Below are 19,030 nucleotides of genomic sequence, written 5' to 3' on the forward strand. Positions count from 1 at the left end.
AAGAGAAACATGAATGAATAATATATGTTAATCTAAACAGACCCTGCAGCCTGTGGAGGAAAATAAAGAAGGTGCTTAAAGTCTGTGCAGGGTCCCCAACTCAGTTACTGTCTTCAACAACTACCCCGTCCACTAGAGGGAGCACTGATACTTCCACCAGCTCTGTTTCAAAGTTAAACAGGAAATAACTGCATTCACTGGTTTTATCAGACTGTCAAATTTGTAAAACAACAAAATAAAGCTATTATTCAACTTGTTTTTCTTCACCTATTGGTTTAATATTTTGGTTTAATTCTAATTTTACTTTACAGATTTTACCCAGCTAACCCTCTTCCTGGGAGGCTTCTAGTAACTTAAATGTTCTTCTAATTCCTGAATCTTTTTGTTTTCTATGTTCTTTTTATGAGATTAGAATGGAATTATTTTCACTTCATCAATTATTTCCCTGCCTCCCAGAGGATAGATGCTGAGGTCCCTGGTCGATCATTGTACTCAAATATGAAGCCCACTCTGCTTCAAGATATTTGATAAATTCTTCATCCTTAAGCAATGATATATTAAATCTCCAGGTTTTGTTTTGTGGGGTTACTTTTTTTATTTATTAGGGTTAAAGAAACTGGAGCATGATCACTGACAGCAATAAGATGTATTACAGCATCTGAAATGTCAGACAGCAGCGAGTTTTTGATTAAGAAGTAGTCCTAACGAGAGTACGAATGATGGACATTTAAAAAGAAAGTATATTCCTTACTGTTAGGATGAAGAGATTGCTATGTATCTCAAAAATCACTCATGTATTGTTTGACTACATTTATTGATAGCCAACCAAGCTGACTCCCTGTTGTAATCAACCTATTTCCTCATTTAGACCAAAGCTGAGGTCACCCCCAATAAAAGGAGAACAATCCAATTGCTTTGAAAGTGCATAAAGGTTTATAAAAGAATGAGGGATCATCAACATTTGGACCATATAAACTGACAATACATAACTTTTGTTTGTGAATAGATGTTTTTATTATAATGAATCTACCTTTAGGATCTATAATTTTGTTTAATATTGTAAAACTAACGTTTTTGTGGATTAAAATAGCTACTTCTCCTGATCTAGAGTTAAAGCAGACAAAAAACACATTAGGGAACTCAGGAGAGTTTAGATTTTCTAACAGGTGTAGCTGATTCTATAATAATCAAGCTCCATCATATAATAATAATAATTGAACATGTTGATCTCGCAATAGAGAAATTCACTTCAGCATCTTAACCCATCCCTTTGGGGAGCAGTGGGCTGCCACTGTGTGGCGCCTGGGGAGCAATCAGGGGTTAAGGGTCTTGCTCAGGGACCCAGAGTGCAGGCACTGGGGATCGAACCGGGTACTTGCATCCTTCTCAGAGGGCAAGCGCACTGCTCTAACCACTAGGCCACCACTCCCCATGTATCAGAGCTCTGATTACCCCGTATGTTCCTAACAGAGCACTTCGCTCTCAGACTGCGGGTCTGCTGGTGGTTCCTAGAGTCTCTAAAACCAGAATGGGAGGCAGATCCTTTAGCTATCAGGCTCCTCTCCTGTGGAACCAACTCCCAGTTATCAATATCTGCTTTAGGCTTTGTTACACAGTCAAGCGATTTTTCAATGACCTTTTGACAATTAGTGAGAAGGATGAGCCTGTCTCTCCCCACACAGATTATTGTTGCAGGCATGGATGACAAACAAACTCTAAGATCATCTTCCACTTGTAAACTAGCTCTGCATTTGTTCTTCATTACAGTCAGAGTTGAAAATGTTGATTCACAGGTAAGTGGTTGGAAACATGTCAGGTTCAAATACCTAAAACCTTCATTAAACAACACAAGGGAAGAAAGACAACAAACGTTAGTTTGGTTTTATTTGAGAGGAGAACAGCAGAGATGTGCTCAGTTACAACTCCTTACTGCTCTGAAAACACACCCTGTGCTTCCTCTCTCTTTATTGTGTTCAGGGAGGTCCCTAATTAGAAACCATTTATGATGTGACATTCAAGATAATACAACGCCATTTACACAGTTCAGTTCAGGTCTTAGAAAAAGAGTTATATCTCTGCAGGCCTTCTGCAATGATAAGAGAGACAGTTGAAAAACATAGTATGAGGTAAGATGAAGCATGGTATATGTTCCAGTAAATAAATGACAATAATAATAAACACAATAATACATGAGAGATATTAGTCATCTGAGAAACACTTTAATGTCTGAATAAACTCAAACCTCAAAACCTTTTTAATAGTAATGAGTAAATATGTGATAAATGCCATAAACATGGTAAATAAAAATAAACATGTAGAGAATAATAAAAATAATTCTAACAAAACGGCAGCAATATTTTCATGTCCTCAGCAGCCAGTTCAGGATACTCATGTGAGAGGGAGGCCCAAAAGTTTGCATGATTTTCCTGTTGGAATCTGGCCTTCAATGTTCTGTCACAAGATAACTCCAAGAGCTGTTCTTCTGTTTTACCTCTTAAGACATTTCTTGTTGCAGCAGGTGAAAATGGATCAGCACCCAGTCCCAGGCATCAGTGTTCACATCAGAGAAATATGAGCTGAAGTTCTCACACAGTGATGTTAGGTGTGAAGTCACAACATCCCTCACAATAGCAACAGACAGCTTCTCATTGTTTAAAAAGTCAGTCAGTTGGGGGAACATGTCTGTTATTCCATATTTTATTCTTCTTCATAAAGGCGGTGATTTTGTCTCTAACTTCAAGGATAGATGTGTAGCTTCCTTGGATGGAGAGGTTGAGGCTGTTCAATATGTTGAATATGTCTGCAAGATAGGCTAACTTGGCAATGCAGTCTGGATCATGAAAGAAATGTACAATGTCCATGTTTTCCTCTCATAAATTCAGCCATTTCTCTGTGTAGCTCAAAAACTCTGCAACACTTTTCCACGAGACAACCATCACACCTCAGTGATAAAGCAGTGCGTCATGTTCAGCATCCAGATTTGGGAAAAGTTGACCAAACAGCCGTGATTTCAAAGCTCTGGATTACACAAAGTTAACTGCAGTGATATCTGTGTTCAGAACAGAAGATCTGGGTCCATGTCTCTGGAAGCTATGACTGCTGATGCAGGACACAGTGGGTAGCTATAACGCATGGATTGATGGATTTTATCCACGCTTCAACTCCACTCTTTGGGCCGGTCATCACTGCTGAGCCATCCGTACAAACAGAGACATTTTTCCAGCTCAGTCTCACTTCAGTCAGAAAAGCATCAACTAGCTTAAATATTTCCTCACCAGTTGTCCTGCCCAAGACCTTCTTGCAGAAACAAAAATCCTCCAAAATGTTTCCCTCCCAGGGATAGAGCACCAGAGCTATCAGTTGAGCAGCAATGGAAATGTCTGTAGGTTCATCCAGCTGTATAGAAAACTGATCACATGAACACAGTCTATCCAATAACTGTTCCTGAATGTCAGCTGACAGTTCTTTAATTCTTCTCCTCACAGTGTCGTCTGAAAGCGGGACATTTTTCAACTTGTTAGCTGCATCTGTGCCAAGTAGAACCTCACACATGTCCACCGCAGCAGGAAGCACAAGGTCCATTCCTATAGAGTGTAGCTTCTTACGGTTTGCATTGCTCTACGCCACCAGATACAAAGCTTGTTTGCTAGCACTTGAAGACAAACATATTTTGGTCTCCAATCCTCATTCTCCATAAAGCCAAACTCGATGTAACTGTTGTCATACTTCCTAATTTTAGCTGATTTGGCTTTTACCTTACATGATAAGTTGGACAGAGTTAAATATTTGTTCATTGTGATACTTAGCTCAACCACAACACATCCTCAGCAGTCCCTCCTCAGGCCCAACAACATAGTTTCACAGACCCCCAACCCATGGTCTGGAGACCTCAGTTTGAGGGTTGTTGCACTAATGGACTCAGGCTTGAACCTGCAAAGGCATCTAAATGTGATTGCAAAGTCTGCCTTCTCTCACCTGAAGAACATTTCCAAGATTAAAGGACTGATGTCTCAGCAGGTTACGCAAAAACTAATCCATACATTTAATTTTAGTCAAATCAAAAACTGAAATGGTGTTTTCACAGGTCCACCAAAAAAATCTGACAGCTGCAGCTGATCCAGAACGCTGCTGCTCACATCCTCAATAAGACTAAGAAAGCAGAGAACATCGACCTGTTCCTTCAGACCTTACACTAACTCCCTGTATCTCAGAAAATAGAGTTCAAAATAAACGTGTTAGTCTATAGAATCCCTGAATGGCCTAGCACCTAAATACATCACACACTTGTTATCAGCATAATCAACCCTCCAGACCACTAAGGTCTTCTGATTCAAGCCTAATCTGGTAAATGGCTTGTACTTGTATAGCACAATAAATACTCCGACGGCCCCAAAGCACTTTACAACCTGTACAAAGTTGACTTACTATATTCTACCAACTCAAACAAACATACAGATGACTTTAAAAAGTGCTTAAAAGCCTGAGTTATTTTAAATCAAGATTATAAAACACATTTGTTCAGGATTGCCTTTGACTGTTCTAGTTAAACTGTTAAATGAAACATTTAAATTTGTAGTCCAATTTGTTTCTGTTTTTATTTTCCTACATTTTAAACATGTAAAGCCCTTTGCATTGTCTTTGTACTGAAATGTGCTATACAAAAAAACTTGCCATTTCTTGCAATGTATGGTTTCTTCTGTGCTTGTTTAAGCTAGATTTGTGGCCAAATCTTTGTCCACATAGATCACAACAAAAAGGCTTCTGCCCTGTATGGATTCTCATGTGTATGTTTACATCTCCTTTTTGGCTAAATCTTTTTCCACATATATCACAACAGAAAGGCTTCTGTCCTGTATGGATTCTCATGTGTGTGATTATATATGATTTTCGACTAAAGCTTTGTCCACATAGATCACAACAGAAAGGCTTCTGTCCTGTATGGATTCTCATGTGTGTGTTTAAAGTTCCTTTCTCGCTAAATCTTTGTCCACATAGATCACAACAGAAAGGCTTCTGTCCTGTATGGATTCTCATGTGTATGTTTAAATCACTTTTTTGGCTAAATCTTTTTCCACATATATCACAACAGAAAGGCTTCTGTCCTGTATGGATTCTCATGTGTGTGATTATATATGATTTTCGACTAAACCTTTGTCCACATAGATCACAACAGAAAGGCTTCTGTCCTGTATGGATTCTCATGTGTGTGTTTAAAGTTCCTTTCTCGCTAAATCTTTGTCCACATAGATCACAACAGAAAGGCTTCTGTCCTGTATGGATTCTCATGTGTCTGTTTAAACTTCCTTTCACGCTAAATCTTTGTCCACATAGATCACAACAGAAAGGCTTCTCTCCTGTATGTACTCTCATGTGTTTGTTTAAAGCTGAATTTCTCATAAATGTTTTGCCACAGTCTTTGCAGCTAAGCTTAACTTCTGTGTGGCCTTTCCTAAATTTTTTCTTCTCTTTAGAACATTTCTTATATCCTGAGTCTGACAAGTGTTTCAGCTCAGAGAGACGGTGATCTACATTACTGTCTTCTTCATACTCCTCAGTGTCTTCAGCCTCTGAAGAAGTGGAAGCATCTCCATGATCTTGTATCCTGATGGATTCTTTTCCTTCATTTTCTTCTGGAAGCTCTCTGCCTTTAATTTGGTGTGGATAAAGCTGTGAGAGCAGCAGAGACTGTTCATCATCCAGACTCTTTATGGGAGGAGCAGAGACTGGAAACCTGATGGCATTAATCACCTCCTTCCCATTGAGCTTCTCTCCTGGCAGACTGATGTAGACTCCCTCCTGTTCCTCCTTTATGTGGGGGGGCTTTTGGTCATGCAGGTCAGCAGGAGGTCTGTGGTCTAAAGAAGCTTCTTCTTTAACAATCAGCTTCTTAACATCTGCAGGAAACATTGAAACACATTATGCAAGTTAGAAATAATTTTTTATCTCAGCCTAAACTGAGGCTCGTTTTAATTAAGATATATTTAGGACATTTTGTTAGACTATGTGGACTTCATGTCCACAGTTCTCTATCCATCTCTGTTGGGAGGACAGCGTAGTTGGACTACACTGCCCTGTTTCTAACATAAGGCGAAAATAAACATAACTTTTATATTAACTTGGTTTATTGCTGCTAGCATGGACTCCGGTCGCAGACCGCCTTACATGAATGCCCTTTTAGTTTAGACAGAAGAGAAATCTTTTACTTTGATAAGGCTGTGGCTTGATGGGTTGAGTAGTTGTCTGGCAATCAGAAGGTTGTGGGTTCGATTCCAGCTTCCCCTTGCCACCCTGGGCAAGGCACTTAACCCCAAGTTTCCTACCGAGCTGTGTGTCGGTGTATGAATGTGTGCGCGTTAGTGAGAGCTACTGGGTGAATGTGGCTATAGTGTACAGTGCTTTGAGTGGTCAGAATCACTGGAAAAGCTCTATATAAGTTCAGTCCATTTACCATAAGAAAATATTGTAGTTGATTATAAAAGGCACAATATGAATCATCATATTCACATCCAGGCAATGAAAACATTACAGGTTATCATTATTCTACGGGTTTTTTTTATCCATTTTGGTCTAATTGGTGAATGAGGCGGAGTTTCATCAAGCCAGTACGGTCCAACATTTCCCCCTCAGCTGCATCACTTAAAGCACACACGGGTTCACGCTGCGTCTTTATGCATGATCCAGCTGCTGGATTTTACCTAAATTACATGTAACGCAATTTTGCGCACCTGACTTCAAGCGCAAGGCAGCAGCTCACCGAAGCACCACTGGTTCTGTGGCGTTAAAAACAAAAGAGCATGAAACACAGCTACTGACTCTCCTATTGATTTTAAATGGGGTACCGCGCACGTGACGTCACCGTCTCAAGAGCAACGCCCCTTTTGCCGCTTAGGTAGGGCACACAGATAAACAACAGATAAAGAATGCACGAGTACCCAGTTATTACAAGCGCAACAGAACCAGGATATGACCGACTTTGCAGCCATTAAACTTTCCCAAGACGGTGTCCCAGGCGCACGGTTTACTGGTCGCACTGTCGAAGAACACACCAACGTTCAGCTCAAACGATGGCTTGAGTGTCGAGGGCTTAAAAAGACTGGAAAACGAACCGAGTTCATGAACGGTAAGCTTTGTTTTTTTTTTCCTGCGCGGCGATCATATCAGGTGTGGGGGATGCGCGGCGGTCATGCCGTATTCGGCCGTTTTTTTTTGTAATCACCGTCCGTGTTTAATGTTTCTCATTTGAAATGTTTTTGAGTAGGCTATCCTGGTAGCAGGCTATCATGTTAGCGCCTGCTACCATGATAGCCTATATGCGATCATGGTAGCAGGCGCTTTTTATTAACATGTCGGTCACCAAAATACTCTTACCTTGACTTGATGTCGCTGGAATTGGGTCAGGATGTTCTTCGGTTGTGCCCTTTCCTCCGACAAAATGCTTGCTACATATGTAGGCCGACCGCACCGGTGTACCGAGCGCACACATTTCTCCTTGGCAGTCTTGAAGAAAACATCCTTCATATACGGCCGATCAGCGTACCTCGAGTCGCTGTTGCACGTTCCATAGCAACAATGTTTAAAACCATGGTCTTAGATTTGGAAAAAGCAGTCGTTTTAACGAGTAAAACCTAGGCTAACGCACGTCTCTTTTACAGCAAAACAGCGGCGGCTTTCCGGAGTTTGCCCCACTGCGTACCACGTGATGTGACGTCATTGTGACGTTACGTTTCTAAAAATAGCTCGTTGGCGGTACCCCATTACAAAGTGGACCTTCTATCACCTGAAGAACATTTCTAGGATTAAAGGACTGATGTCTCAGCAGGATCTGGAAAAACTAATCCATGCGATTATTTTTAGTAGAACTGATCACTGCAACGGTGTTTTCACAGGTCTGCCTAAAAAGTGGATCAGACAGCTGCAGCTGATCCAGAACGCTGCTGCCCGCGTCCTCACTAAGACTAAGAAAGTAGAGCACATAACCCCAGTTCTAAAGTCCTTACACTGGCTCCCTGTATTTCAGAGAATAGACTTTAAAATATTTCTGTTAGTCTATAAATCCCTGAATGGCTTAGCACCTAAATACATCACAGACTTGTTATCAGTGTATCAACCCTCCAGACCACTCAGGTCTTCTGGCTCCAGCCTGCTCTGCAGAACCAGAACCGGAACCAGACATGGAGAAGCAGCATTTAGTTCCTATGCTCCACTGATCTGGAACAAACTTCCAGAAAACTGTAAAAGTGCAGAAAGCCTGAGTTCCTTTAAATCAAGATCAACAACACATTTGTTTAAGATTGCCTTTGATTGTTCTAGTTAAACTGTTTTAGTGAAACATCATTAGTTCAACTTTGTAGTCCAACTGGTTTTAATGTTTGCTTTTAGTTTCTATTCCATTTTGTTTCTACATTTTATTCCTACTTGCTTTTATTCTGTTTTATTTCCCTGTATTTTAATCATGTAAAGCACCTTGCATTGTCTCTGTACTGAAATGTGCTATACAAATAAATTTGCTTTGCCTTGAAAAACCTGCATGCAGTCAGAGCAAAGAGAGCAGAGAGGAGACCTGCTCCGTTTTCACACTGTAGATGGATAACATGTGCAAAGCTGACGGTGTTTCCTCCTTGGATTACAAAGGGGATATAAATATAGTGTAAATATAGTTTTTAACATTCTCATATTTTTCTGACACTGTTGCACTAAAATAATTACCTGATTACCACACAGCTTGAATCACTTATTCACCTCTTCAATGTGTGTGCCTCTAATTACTATCTTTCTGGTACAATTAGATGTGTGCAGTGTGGATTCGGGCAATGTATAAAATTTCCCACATTATCACATAAATTAATCTTATTGTGTTTTGCATTTAAATAACATTTTAATGACAGCGACACACATTAATCTTTATAGTTTTGTCTGATTGGATGCTAATGAATCCAGAGAGTTTTGGCCTTTAGCTACAACTCAGGACACAGAAACAAAGTAAACAAATCCTTACTGTTGATAGGAGCAGCAGTTAATGGAAACCTGCTATCAGTCTCCTCCTTCACAAGGAGCTGCTCTCCTTCCTGATGGACCCCGGGTTCCTCCTGTTCCTCCTTTATGTGGAGGGGCTCTGACTCCTGCTGCTCCCCCTCAGGACTCTGTTCTTCAGGAGCCTCTTCTTTAACATCTGCAGCCAACACTGAAGCACATTACATGCTTTATGAACAACTAGATCTTTACAATGTTACAACAACGTCAACAGATGAGACTGAAACTGATCAAACAGCCAAAGACGTCATGTTGACCACCCCATCCCCATCTTATTGTAGCCGTGGCAACAGTGGACAGATACAAGCACTAATGCGATGTTTTTACAACTTTTAGAAAAGAGGGAATTAGGTGTGGAAATAAAGCAGTGTTTCACAATTAAACCTTCCAATAACTGAAAGAGCTAACATGTATAGGCTTAAGTCAGTACAGAATGTCAGTTTTTGGCATCGTCAGTCTCACATACACCTACAAACCCCCTCAATGTTAGAATATCACGATGCTGACCCCAAACTTTATTTGGTCCCTAACTTAGACTTGTGTACCAAAACTAAGGACATTCACTGGGTATGTCCAAGGCTCTAGCAAACGCCCGCGACGCCATGAGGGATTAAGAGGGTCAGAAAATGGATGGATGTTCAGACATGTTTGTGCAACAGCAGAAAGCAGAGAGGAAGACCCGCCCGGTAGGTTAAAAAAACATCACTCACTACGGATTATTTAGGTGTTTTTGTCTTGTTAAAATGGGTGGGGGTGTCGGCGACATTGCAGCGTAAACACAGAAGTACTAGCGCTCGTGAACGGGCGGAGGGGAGGTGGCGATCGCTACACCGGAGAGCCGCCGCTGTCTGCTGCTTCAGACAGCGGCGGCTGGGGCGGCTGCTGTAGCGATCGCTACACGGGCCGGAGAAGCCGCTGTCTGCTTCTCCGGCCCGTGTAGCGATCAGACAGCCGCCCGCGTAGCGATCAGACAGCGGCGGCTGCTGTAGCGATCGCTAAACGGGCCGCTTCTCCGGCCCGTTTTGCGATCGCTACCTCCACTCCGCCGCTATTTAAGTAGAACAATGACTAGAGCAGAATTAAGTTGTAGCCTAATTTACCGGAGATGAAGTGTAGACTGCAAATTCTCTCGTAGAATGATGGCTCCCCCAGTCCTTTGGGAGTGTCTGCCTGCGCTCTTTTAATTGAAAATATCCATTTCCTCATCCTTCGGTAAACGTCCGAAACGTACATCCAACGATTTGGAATGCCTCTCTGTGCAACCGGGAGCACAACAAGTCGTAGGCATTGCTTAGATTCCAAAAATAAACTAACTAAAAGTACGCTCTAAATCACCCGTTTTGTCATGGTAGTAGACGGGCTGTCAGGCTAGCGTGCCCACCAAGATGGAGGCGCGCACCCCCGATCACGTGACTGTGACGTCAGGTGCAAGGGGTCTATTACCTGTTTGGTCTAAGGAACGAGTCCCATGAACAAAACTGTCAGGCTAGAATGATCCTCAAAGATGCAGGTGAGGAAACCAAAATTGAACGGGCAGGTAACAGGTGGCTTGTTAGAACCCCAGAGACAGAAGATCTGTTATCTTATGAACAGCATGACATGGTTACGTGATGTAGCACAAAGCATACAAACAGATCAAACCAGGATGGACTCAACATTGTATGTAGTCTAAATCCATTTAAATGGAACAACTATCTTTCTAGACAAGATAAAGCAAAAAGTGATGTTTGGGGGAACTTTCCCAGGCAGACAGACAAGAAGAAATTGATGCTGAATGTTGCTACATTATAAGCTAGCATTAGCATTCCATGTGCTACATGCTAAACTAGCATTAGCATCCCATGTGCTACATGCTAAGCTAGCATTAGCACCTCCTAAGCAGAGCTGCAGGCTTAGCCAGTTTTCTGGGGGAAACCCTGCAACAAGTTCTGATGAAGAGGAGGAATCCATCAGCTGCTGAAAACGGCTCCTAAACTTTAGCTCCATCCACACAGTTAGCATGAAGAAGGAAATCTCCAAACCTGATGGGTGCAGCAGAACTCTGGGCTGGAAAACATCCCCCATCATTGGTGTCTCCTCTGCTGCGTCCTGCCGCTCTTTGAGCTCCTGCTTCCCTCCAGTTTCTCCGCTGTGCCTCCAGCTGCTGGACTTCTTTCCAGACTTCATCACCTGCAGCAGCTGCTGCTCTCTTTCAGCTTCACCAACACTCCCGCTTCTGGTCTCACAGCAAAACGACAAACAACCCGGAAGAGAACTTCTTCTTCTTCGTGTTTATTGGTGGTTGGAAAACATCTTTTCATTGCGCATTACCGCCACCAACTGGTAAGGAGTGTGGGTTAGAATGTCCCTATCTATAATATTAATTTACAAATACTAAATCCTCCCAACTATTCCTGTTATTATTAAATATTTAAATAAATATTGTTAAAATGTATTTATTTGAATTTTCCTGCAGAATATCTACCACTACAAATTTAACTTTCTCCTCATTAAGATCTCTAACCAAATTCCTTTTTTCTTCTTCATACTTCTTACAATACATCACTGCGTGTTCTACTGTTTCGTCTTTTCCACAATATTCACATTTACCTGACGTATGTTTCCCTATTTTGAATAGTGTTTTATTTAATCCTGTGTCCAAATCTAAGTCTTGAAATACCAGTTTCTTCTCTTCTGTTTCCTTCTGCTATCCTCATTTCTTCGACGTTCTGTTGAATTCGATACCGCCATCTTCCTCTCCTTTCTCCTTCCCATTGCTTTTGCCATGTTTCCTTCATCCTTTGTTTAATGATACTTTCTGTCTTACTTAAGTCAATCATCATATCAGTGGTTCTACTTTTTTATGCTTCCTTAGCAGTTTTATCTGTAATTTCATTTCCATTAATCCCTAAATGTGCTAGCAGTTTATAGTCATTACATAGTAGTGTTATAGGCCTCCAATTGTCTAATAACAACTTGTCTTTATTGGGCTTTAGAATTAGGGTAATAATACCTCTTTTCGTTATAGGGGACAGCTGACCAGATGAAATACATTCCAACAGGGCATTAAAAAGCAGTAGTCTGATATCATTCCAAAAATGGATATAAAACTCTACTTTTAGACCATCCAGTCCAGAGGATTTTCCTTCTGACATCTTCACAATTGCTAAATCTAACTCTTCAATTTTGAGGTTGTCATCCATAAGTTGCTTAAAATTCCCATCAATTATTTTCCTATATTTCCCAATTTTCTAAAAAAATGTTTGACAATGGTTTACTGAAAATTTGGTTGTATACAGTTTTTTATAAGTTTCTTATCTCATCATTAACTTCGTCCTGGTTATCAATAATTTTACGATCAATAAGTAACTTATTAATTTTCTTCTTTGTTTGTCTTTGTCTTTCTAAACTAAAGAAGTAGGAAGTGTTTTTTACCCTTCTTCAAGCCAGCGAGCTTTAGAGCGTATAAATACTCCTTTTCCTTTCTCTAAATATAGATTGTCCAATTGGGTTTGAAGACTATTTAGTTCAACTTGTTCATCTGAAGATAAGTTTGTTTAAACATAATCTGTTCACATCCTTTATAATGTCCTGTTGTATTTGCTTTTTTATTTTAGAGATATATTTGCTCCTAAGAATGGCAATATCTTTAATTTTGAATTTAAACCACTCGCATTTATTTAAATGAGACATTTCTAATTAATTCCATGTAGTAAGTTTTTAGTTTCGTTACAGAACTCCTCATTGTCTAAGAGGCTGTTATTGAACTTCCATAAAGAGGGGGGAAATCACCTTCTTCCTGTCAAGTTGAAAGAAAATTGAAATGCCACAGTGATCTGTTAAAGGTGATGCCAATATTTCACATTTATGGACTGCATTTATCAGGTTGGTAGAAATTAACCAAAAGTCTAACCTTGAGCATTGGCCATTATTGGCTGAACTAAACCATGTGTATTGTTTGGTATTGGGCTGTTTCATTCTCCAGTAGTCGATCAGATCTGTTTTCATGGTGAATGCTCTTATGATTTCATCATAAAAGTGGCTTTGACATCTTGGGGGAAAGCGATCCATCCAGAGGTCAGGAACCAAATTAAAATCACCCCCAGAAATAACTTTGTCAGTAGTACAGGTCATTTTCCATTCTTCTACCATCTTGCTGAAGAAGCATAAAGTTGCTTGTTTTATAACCTTCTGTTGTATCCATATACACAGATCAAAATATGATTAACATCATTAAATTCAATCACCATCACAGGCCAATGACCATTGGTGTCACTTATGTGGATAATCACATTTCCAGAAACCCTGTTGAACATAATCATCACTCCAGCTGAATGTAAAGTGCCGTGGCTGAAAGAAATACTGTCTCCCCATTGTTGTTTCCAGAATTTCATGTCTTCCTCCACTGAGTGAGTTTCTTGCAGGAAAATAATATTGCTTTTTTGCTCCTTACAAAAAAGAAATGTTGCCTTATGTTCCACATTGTTTTTCAATCCCCTTGTATTCAAAGAAAAAGAAGATAACATTTACAAAGTACCAAGTGTGCGCTGAAAGTATAATTGCGCAGGAATGAGTCGCTGATATCCCAAACAGAACTTAGTAATTACATCTGCAACAAGCCTTCGGGTAACATTTAACTAACAAGGTAAATTCACAGTACCTGTTATAGACCAATGTAACTAAAGTAAGTTGGTCCGTTAGGGTCCACACGATGATTGTCGATCAGAGCATAACCCTCCTTCAGGAGCGCTCTTTTCCCCTTCTTCCTGACATCCTGGACCAAAGGCCACAGCTTGGAACGAGCATCCCGATCTTCTTTGGAAAAGTCATCTTTGAAGCGGATATACATCTCGGATATACATCCTTTTTCCACACTTCATCTCTGACGGTTCCCATCCCGAACTGGATGATAATCGCCCTCGGCGTGTTGTTGGAAGTAGCCGCAGTAAGCCGTATCCACAGTGTCTCGCAGCTGGTCCACAGAGAGGGGAACAACTCTGGTAAGTATTCCGATGATGACTTCTCTTATGTTTTCTCCCTCTTCTACTGGTAACCCAGTCAGCCTCAGATTCCATCTCCATCTCCTTTTGTACCAAGTCTGGTCCTCGGTTGCTCTTTTTAGCGTGTTGTTTTCTGTTTGGAGCTCATTAATCTTTTCTTTGAGCTGAAGAATTTGTGTTAGCTTCAATGCGTTTATCAAATCTCTTTAAAAGTTCAGTCTGGTCCTCCATTTTCTCGGTTAACGCCTGAACAGCCTGGAGAATAGCGGTACCGATATTTCCTTCACCTTTGTATTTCCCCTTCATTTTTTTAGGCTTAAGGCTCTTTGTTGGTATGTGGTCCAGATTAATCTTATTTTATTTTGGAAGAGAATTTGTCGACATCAATGTCTTCGGTGTCACTCTCATCACAAGCCTCCCATAGAGCAGTGAAGTTGTAGTTATGGTCCGTCATGTTTGCAACTTAGACCGAAAGACTCAAATAAAAAAGTGCTGAAAAAGCTATAATTAGAAAAACGGTTGCAAAGGAAGTGTAAAGTTGAATGTGGAATGTTGCAAAGGAATTTGACATCTTGGGATAAACAATACTTTTTAATCAGAGCCTGCAAAAAAACATTGTTTCTCACTTCGCCATCTTGGGTCCTCTCACATTGTGTCATCCCTATCCCTAGGAACCATGACAGGAAGCATATAGGGTCCTTTCCTACTTCCCTCCTTACAGCTTGTAACCACAAATCAAGCCTAAAATCTTCGTGTACTAATGTATGGGTTCTCTAACTTTTCGTGACAAGGGGCCTTTTAGCAGCAAGAATTTTTTTCCAAGGACCCCTTTAGATTCATGCTGATACAATTTTAAACAGCCTTTTGTGGAGTTAAACACATCAGGAATTATGTATGTTTTTTTTAAAAAAAGGTAAATACACCTAATATTAGCGATTTGCTACTCCTTCCATTTGCTATCCATTGTTTTGTTTGATTTGTTAATGTTTTTTGTTCAAATTAACAGTTGTGAAATATTTGTTACAATTGTCATTATCATATAAATACATAAAAGGCAATATCGTCTTCAATAATAGGCCAAAAAAATAGGCAGCACATAGATGTCAAAATAATAAGCATCTGCCTTCAAAAACCTGTATCGGTCCATCACTAATATGTTAAAGAAATAAAAAAGATTTTAATATAACTTTTTAAACCTTCCAAAAAAAAAAAAAAAAACTACAAAAAAACTTGTGAGAAGATTGAAAGAAATTCTAGTGAAACCCATTTTGGTCCATTTTAATTGGTTAAATTTTAGCAAAACAAACATCTTATACAAACTATTGGCAGAAAACAAAAAACATTCTTATGAATATCTGCTTCAGGCTTTGTTACACACAGTCAAGCCATTCATCAATGACATCAATAACCTCTTGACAATTAGTGAGAAGGAAGAGCCTGTCTCTCCCCACAGTTAATTCTTGGGGGCATGGATGACAAACAAACTCTAAGATCATCTTCCACTTGTAAACCAGCTCTGCATTTGTTCTTGATTACAGTCAGAACTGAAAATGTTGATTCACAGGTAAGTGGTTGGAAACTGCAGCAACATTTTCATGGCCTCAGCAGCCAGTTCACGATACTCATGTGAGAGGGAGGCCCAAAAGTTTGCATGATTTTCCTGTTGGAATCTGGCCTTCAATGTTCTGTCACAAGATAACTCCAAGAGCTGTTCTTCTGTTTTACCTCTTAAGCCATTTCTTGTTGCAGCAGGTGAAAATGGATCAGCACCCAGTCCCAGGCATCAGTGTTCACATCAGAGAAATATGAGCTGAAGTTCTCACACAGTGGTGTTAGGTGTGAAGTCACAACATTCCTCACAATAGCAACAGACAGATGCGTCCTGCTGATGCTGGACACAGTGGGTAGCTATAACACATGTATTGATGGATTTTATCCACGCTTCAACTCCACTCTTTGGGCCGGTCATCACTGCTGAGCCATCCGTACCAACAGAGACATTTTTCCAGCTCAGTCTCGCTTCAGTCAAAAAAGCATCAACTAGCTTAAATATTTCCTCACCAGTTGTCCTGCCCAAGACCTCCTTGCATAAACAAAAATCCTCCATAATGTTTCCCTCCCAGGGATAGAGCACCAGAGCTATCAGTTGAGCAGCAATGGAAATGTCTGTAGGTTCATCCAGCTGTATAGAAAACTGATCACATGAACACAGTCTATCCAATAACTGTTCCTGAATGTCACACATGCCCACTGCAGCAGGAAGCACAAGGTCCATTCCTATTGAGTGTGGCTTCTTACTTTTTGTGATACACTACGCCAACAGATACAAAGCTTGTTTGCTAGCACATGAAGAGAAAAACATTTTGGTCTCCCATCCTCATTCTCCATAAAGCCAAACTCAATGTAACTGTTGTCATACTTCCTAATTTTAGCTGATTTGGCTTTGACCTTAAATGATGAGGTGGACAGAGTTAAATATTTGTCCATTTTGATACTTGACTCAACCACAACACATCTTCAGTAATGCCTCCTCAGGCCCAATAACAGATTCACACCCCAGTTTGAGGGCCGTTGCACTAAGAGAGGCAAATACAATACTGAAACTGTGTTTTCACAGGTCCACCAACAAAGTCGATCAGACAACTGCAGTTGATCCAGAACACTGCTGCTCACGTCCTTAATAAGACTAAGAAAGTAGGGAACATGGACCTGGTCCTAAAGTCCTTACACTGGCTCCTTCAATCTCAATAAACAGACTTTAAAATACTTGTTTAGTTTATAAAATCCCCGAATAGCTTAGCACCTAATTACATCACAGACTTGTTATCAGTTTATCAACCTTCCAGAACACTAAGGTCTTCTGATTCAAGTCTAATCTGGTAAACGGCTTGTATTTATACAGCACTTTAACTAGTCCAACGACCCTAAAGCGCTTTACAACCTGTAAAAAGGTTGTAAAGGTATATTTACCAACTTTAACAATCTTCCAGAAGACTGTAAAAAGTGCTTAAAAAGCCAGAGTTCTTTTAAATCAAGATTATAAACATTTGTTTAGGATTGCCTTTGACTGTTCTAGTTAAACTGTTAACTTGAACATCATTTACATTTGTAGTCCAATTTGTTTGTTTCTATTTTCCTACATTTTAATCATAAAGCCCTTTGCATTTAATTGTAAAGCCCTTTGCATTGTCCTTGTACTGAAATGTGCTATACAAAAAACTTGCCTTGTCTTGCATTGTATGGACTCTCTTGTGTCTGTTTAAACAAGATTTGTGGCTAAATCTTTGTCCACATAGATCACAACAGAAAGGCTTCTGTCCTGTACGGATGCTCATGTATCTGTTTAAATGAAATTGACGCTAAATCTTTGTCCATATAGATCACAACAGAAAGGCTTCTGTCCTGTATGGATTCTCATGTGTGTGTTTAAATTTGATTTGTCGCTAAATCTTTTTCCACAAAGATCACAACAGAAAGGATTCTGTCCTGTATGAATTCTCATGTGTGTCTTTAAATGATGTTTGAGGCTAAACCTTTGTCCACATAGATCACAACAGAAAGGCTTCTCTCCTGTGTGGATTCTCATGTGTGTCTTTAAATGATGTTTGAGGCTAAACCTTTGTCCACATAGATCACAACAGAAAGGCTTCTCTCCTGTGTGGATTCTCATGTGTCTGTTTAAACCGTATGTTCCAATAAATGTTTTGCCACAGTCTCTGCAGCTAAGCTTCACTCCTCTGTGGCCTTTCCTAGATGACTCCACATTTTTCTTCTCTGTAGGACACTTCTTATATCCAGAGTCTGAAAAGTGTTTCAGCTCAGAGAGAGGGTGCTCTACATTACTGTCTTCTTCATCCTCCTCAGTGTCTTCAGTCTCTGAAGAAGTGGAAGCATCTCCATGATCTTGTATCCTCATGGACTCTTTCCCATCATTCTCTTCCGGAAGCTCTCTGCCTTTAATTTGGTCTGGATAAAGCTGTGACAGCAGCAGAGACTGTTCATCATCCACAGTCTTTATGGGAGGAGGAGCCACTGGCATTGTATGGACTCTCTTGTGTCTGTTTAAACCAGATTTGTGGCTAAATCTTTGTCCACATAGATCACAACAGAAAGGCTTCTGTCCTGTATGGATTCTCATGTGTCTGTTTAAATGAAATTTGACGCTAAACCTTTGTCCACATAAATCACAACAGAAAGGCTTCTCTCCTGTGTGGATTCTCATGTGTCTGTTTAAAGCTGATTTTCCCATAAATGTTTTACCACAGTCTTTGCAGCTAAGCTTAACTCCTGTGTGGCCTTTCCTACATTTTTTCTTCTCTGTAGGACATTTCTTATATCCAGAGTCTGACAAGTGTTTCAGCTCAGAGAGAGGGTGCTCTACATTACTGTCTTCTTCATCCTCCTCAGCGTCTTCAGCCTCTGAAGAAATGGAAGCATTGCCATGATCTTGTATCCTCATGGACTCTTTCCCATCATTCTCTTCTGGCAGCTCTCTGCCTTTAATTTGGTCTGGATAAAGCTGTGACAGCAGCAGAGATTGTTCATCATCCAGACTCTGTATGGGAGAAGGAGCCACTTGCATTGTATGGACTCTCTTGTATCTGTTTAAACCAGATTTGTGGCCAAATCTTTTTCCACACAGATCACAACAGAAAGGCGTCTGTCCTGTGTGGATTCTCATGTGTGTGTTTAAATGTACTTTTTGATTAAATCTTTGTCCACAAAGATCACAACAGAAAGGCTTCTGTCCTGTGTGGATTCTCATGTGTGTGTTTAAATGTACTTTTTGATTAAATCTTTGTCCACAAAGATCACAACAGAAAGGCTTCTGTCCTGTGTGGATTCTCATGTGTGTGTTTAAATGTACTTTTTGATTAAATCTTTGTCCACAAAGATCACAACAAAAAGGCTTCTGTCCTGTATGAATTCTCATGTGTGTCTTTAAATGATGTTTGAGTCTAAACCTTTGTCCACATAGATCACAACAGAAAGGCGTCTGTCCTGTGTGGATTCTCATGTGT

At 40.2% G+C, this 19,030-nt stretch overlaps 2 long non-coding RNA genes across 2 annotated transcripts; one reads left to right on the plus strand and one right to left on the minus strand.

Moving 5' to 3' along the window:
- The first annotated feature begins 1,700 nt into the window (after nt 1–1,700).
- Nucleotides 1,701–15,698, plus strand: LOC118562185. Its single transcript, XR_004930493.1, has 3 exons — nt 1,701–1,793; nt 9,646–9,648; nt 15,595–15,698. It is a non-coding gene; the product is annotated as an uncharacterized LOC118562185 (long non-coding RNA).
- LOC118562186 lies at nt 1,876–5,650 on the minus strand. The gene is made up of 2 exons (XR_004930494.1): nt 5,530–5,650; nt 1,876–2,086 (listed from the first exon to the last, which is right to left on the minus strand). It is a non-coding gene; the product is annotated as an uncharacterized LOC118562186 (long non-coding RNA).
- Nucleotides 15,699–19,030: the final 3,332 nt, after the last annotated feature.

The sequence above is a fragment of the Fundulus heteroclitus genome, unplaced genomic scaffold, assembly GCF_011125445.2.
Source record: "Fundulus heteroclitus isolate FHET01 unplaced genomic scaffold, MU-UCD_Fhet_4.1 scaffold_814, whole genome shotgun sequence".
NCBI lineage: Eukaryota > Metazoa > Chordata > Actinopteri > Cyprinodontiformes > Fundulidae > Fundulus > Fundulus heteroclitus.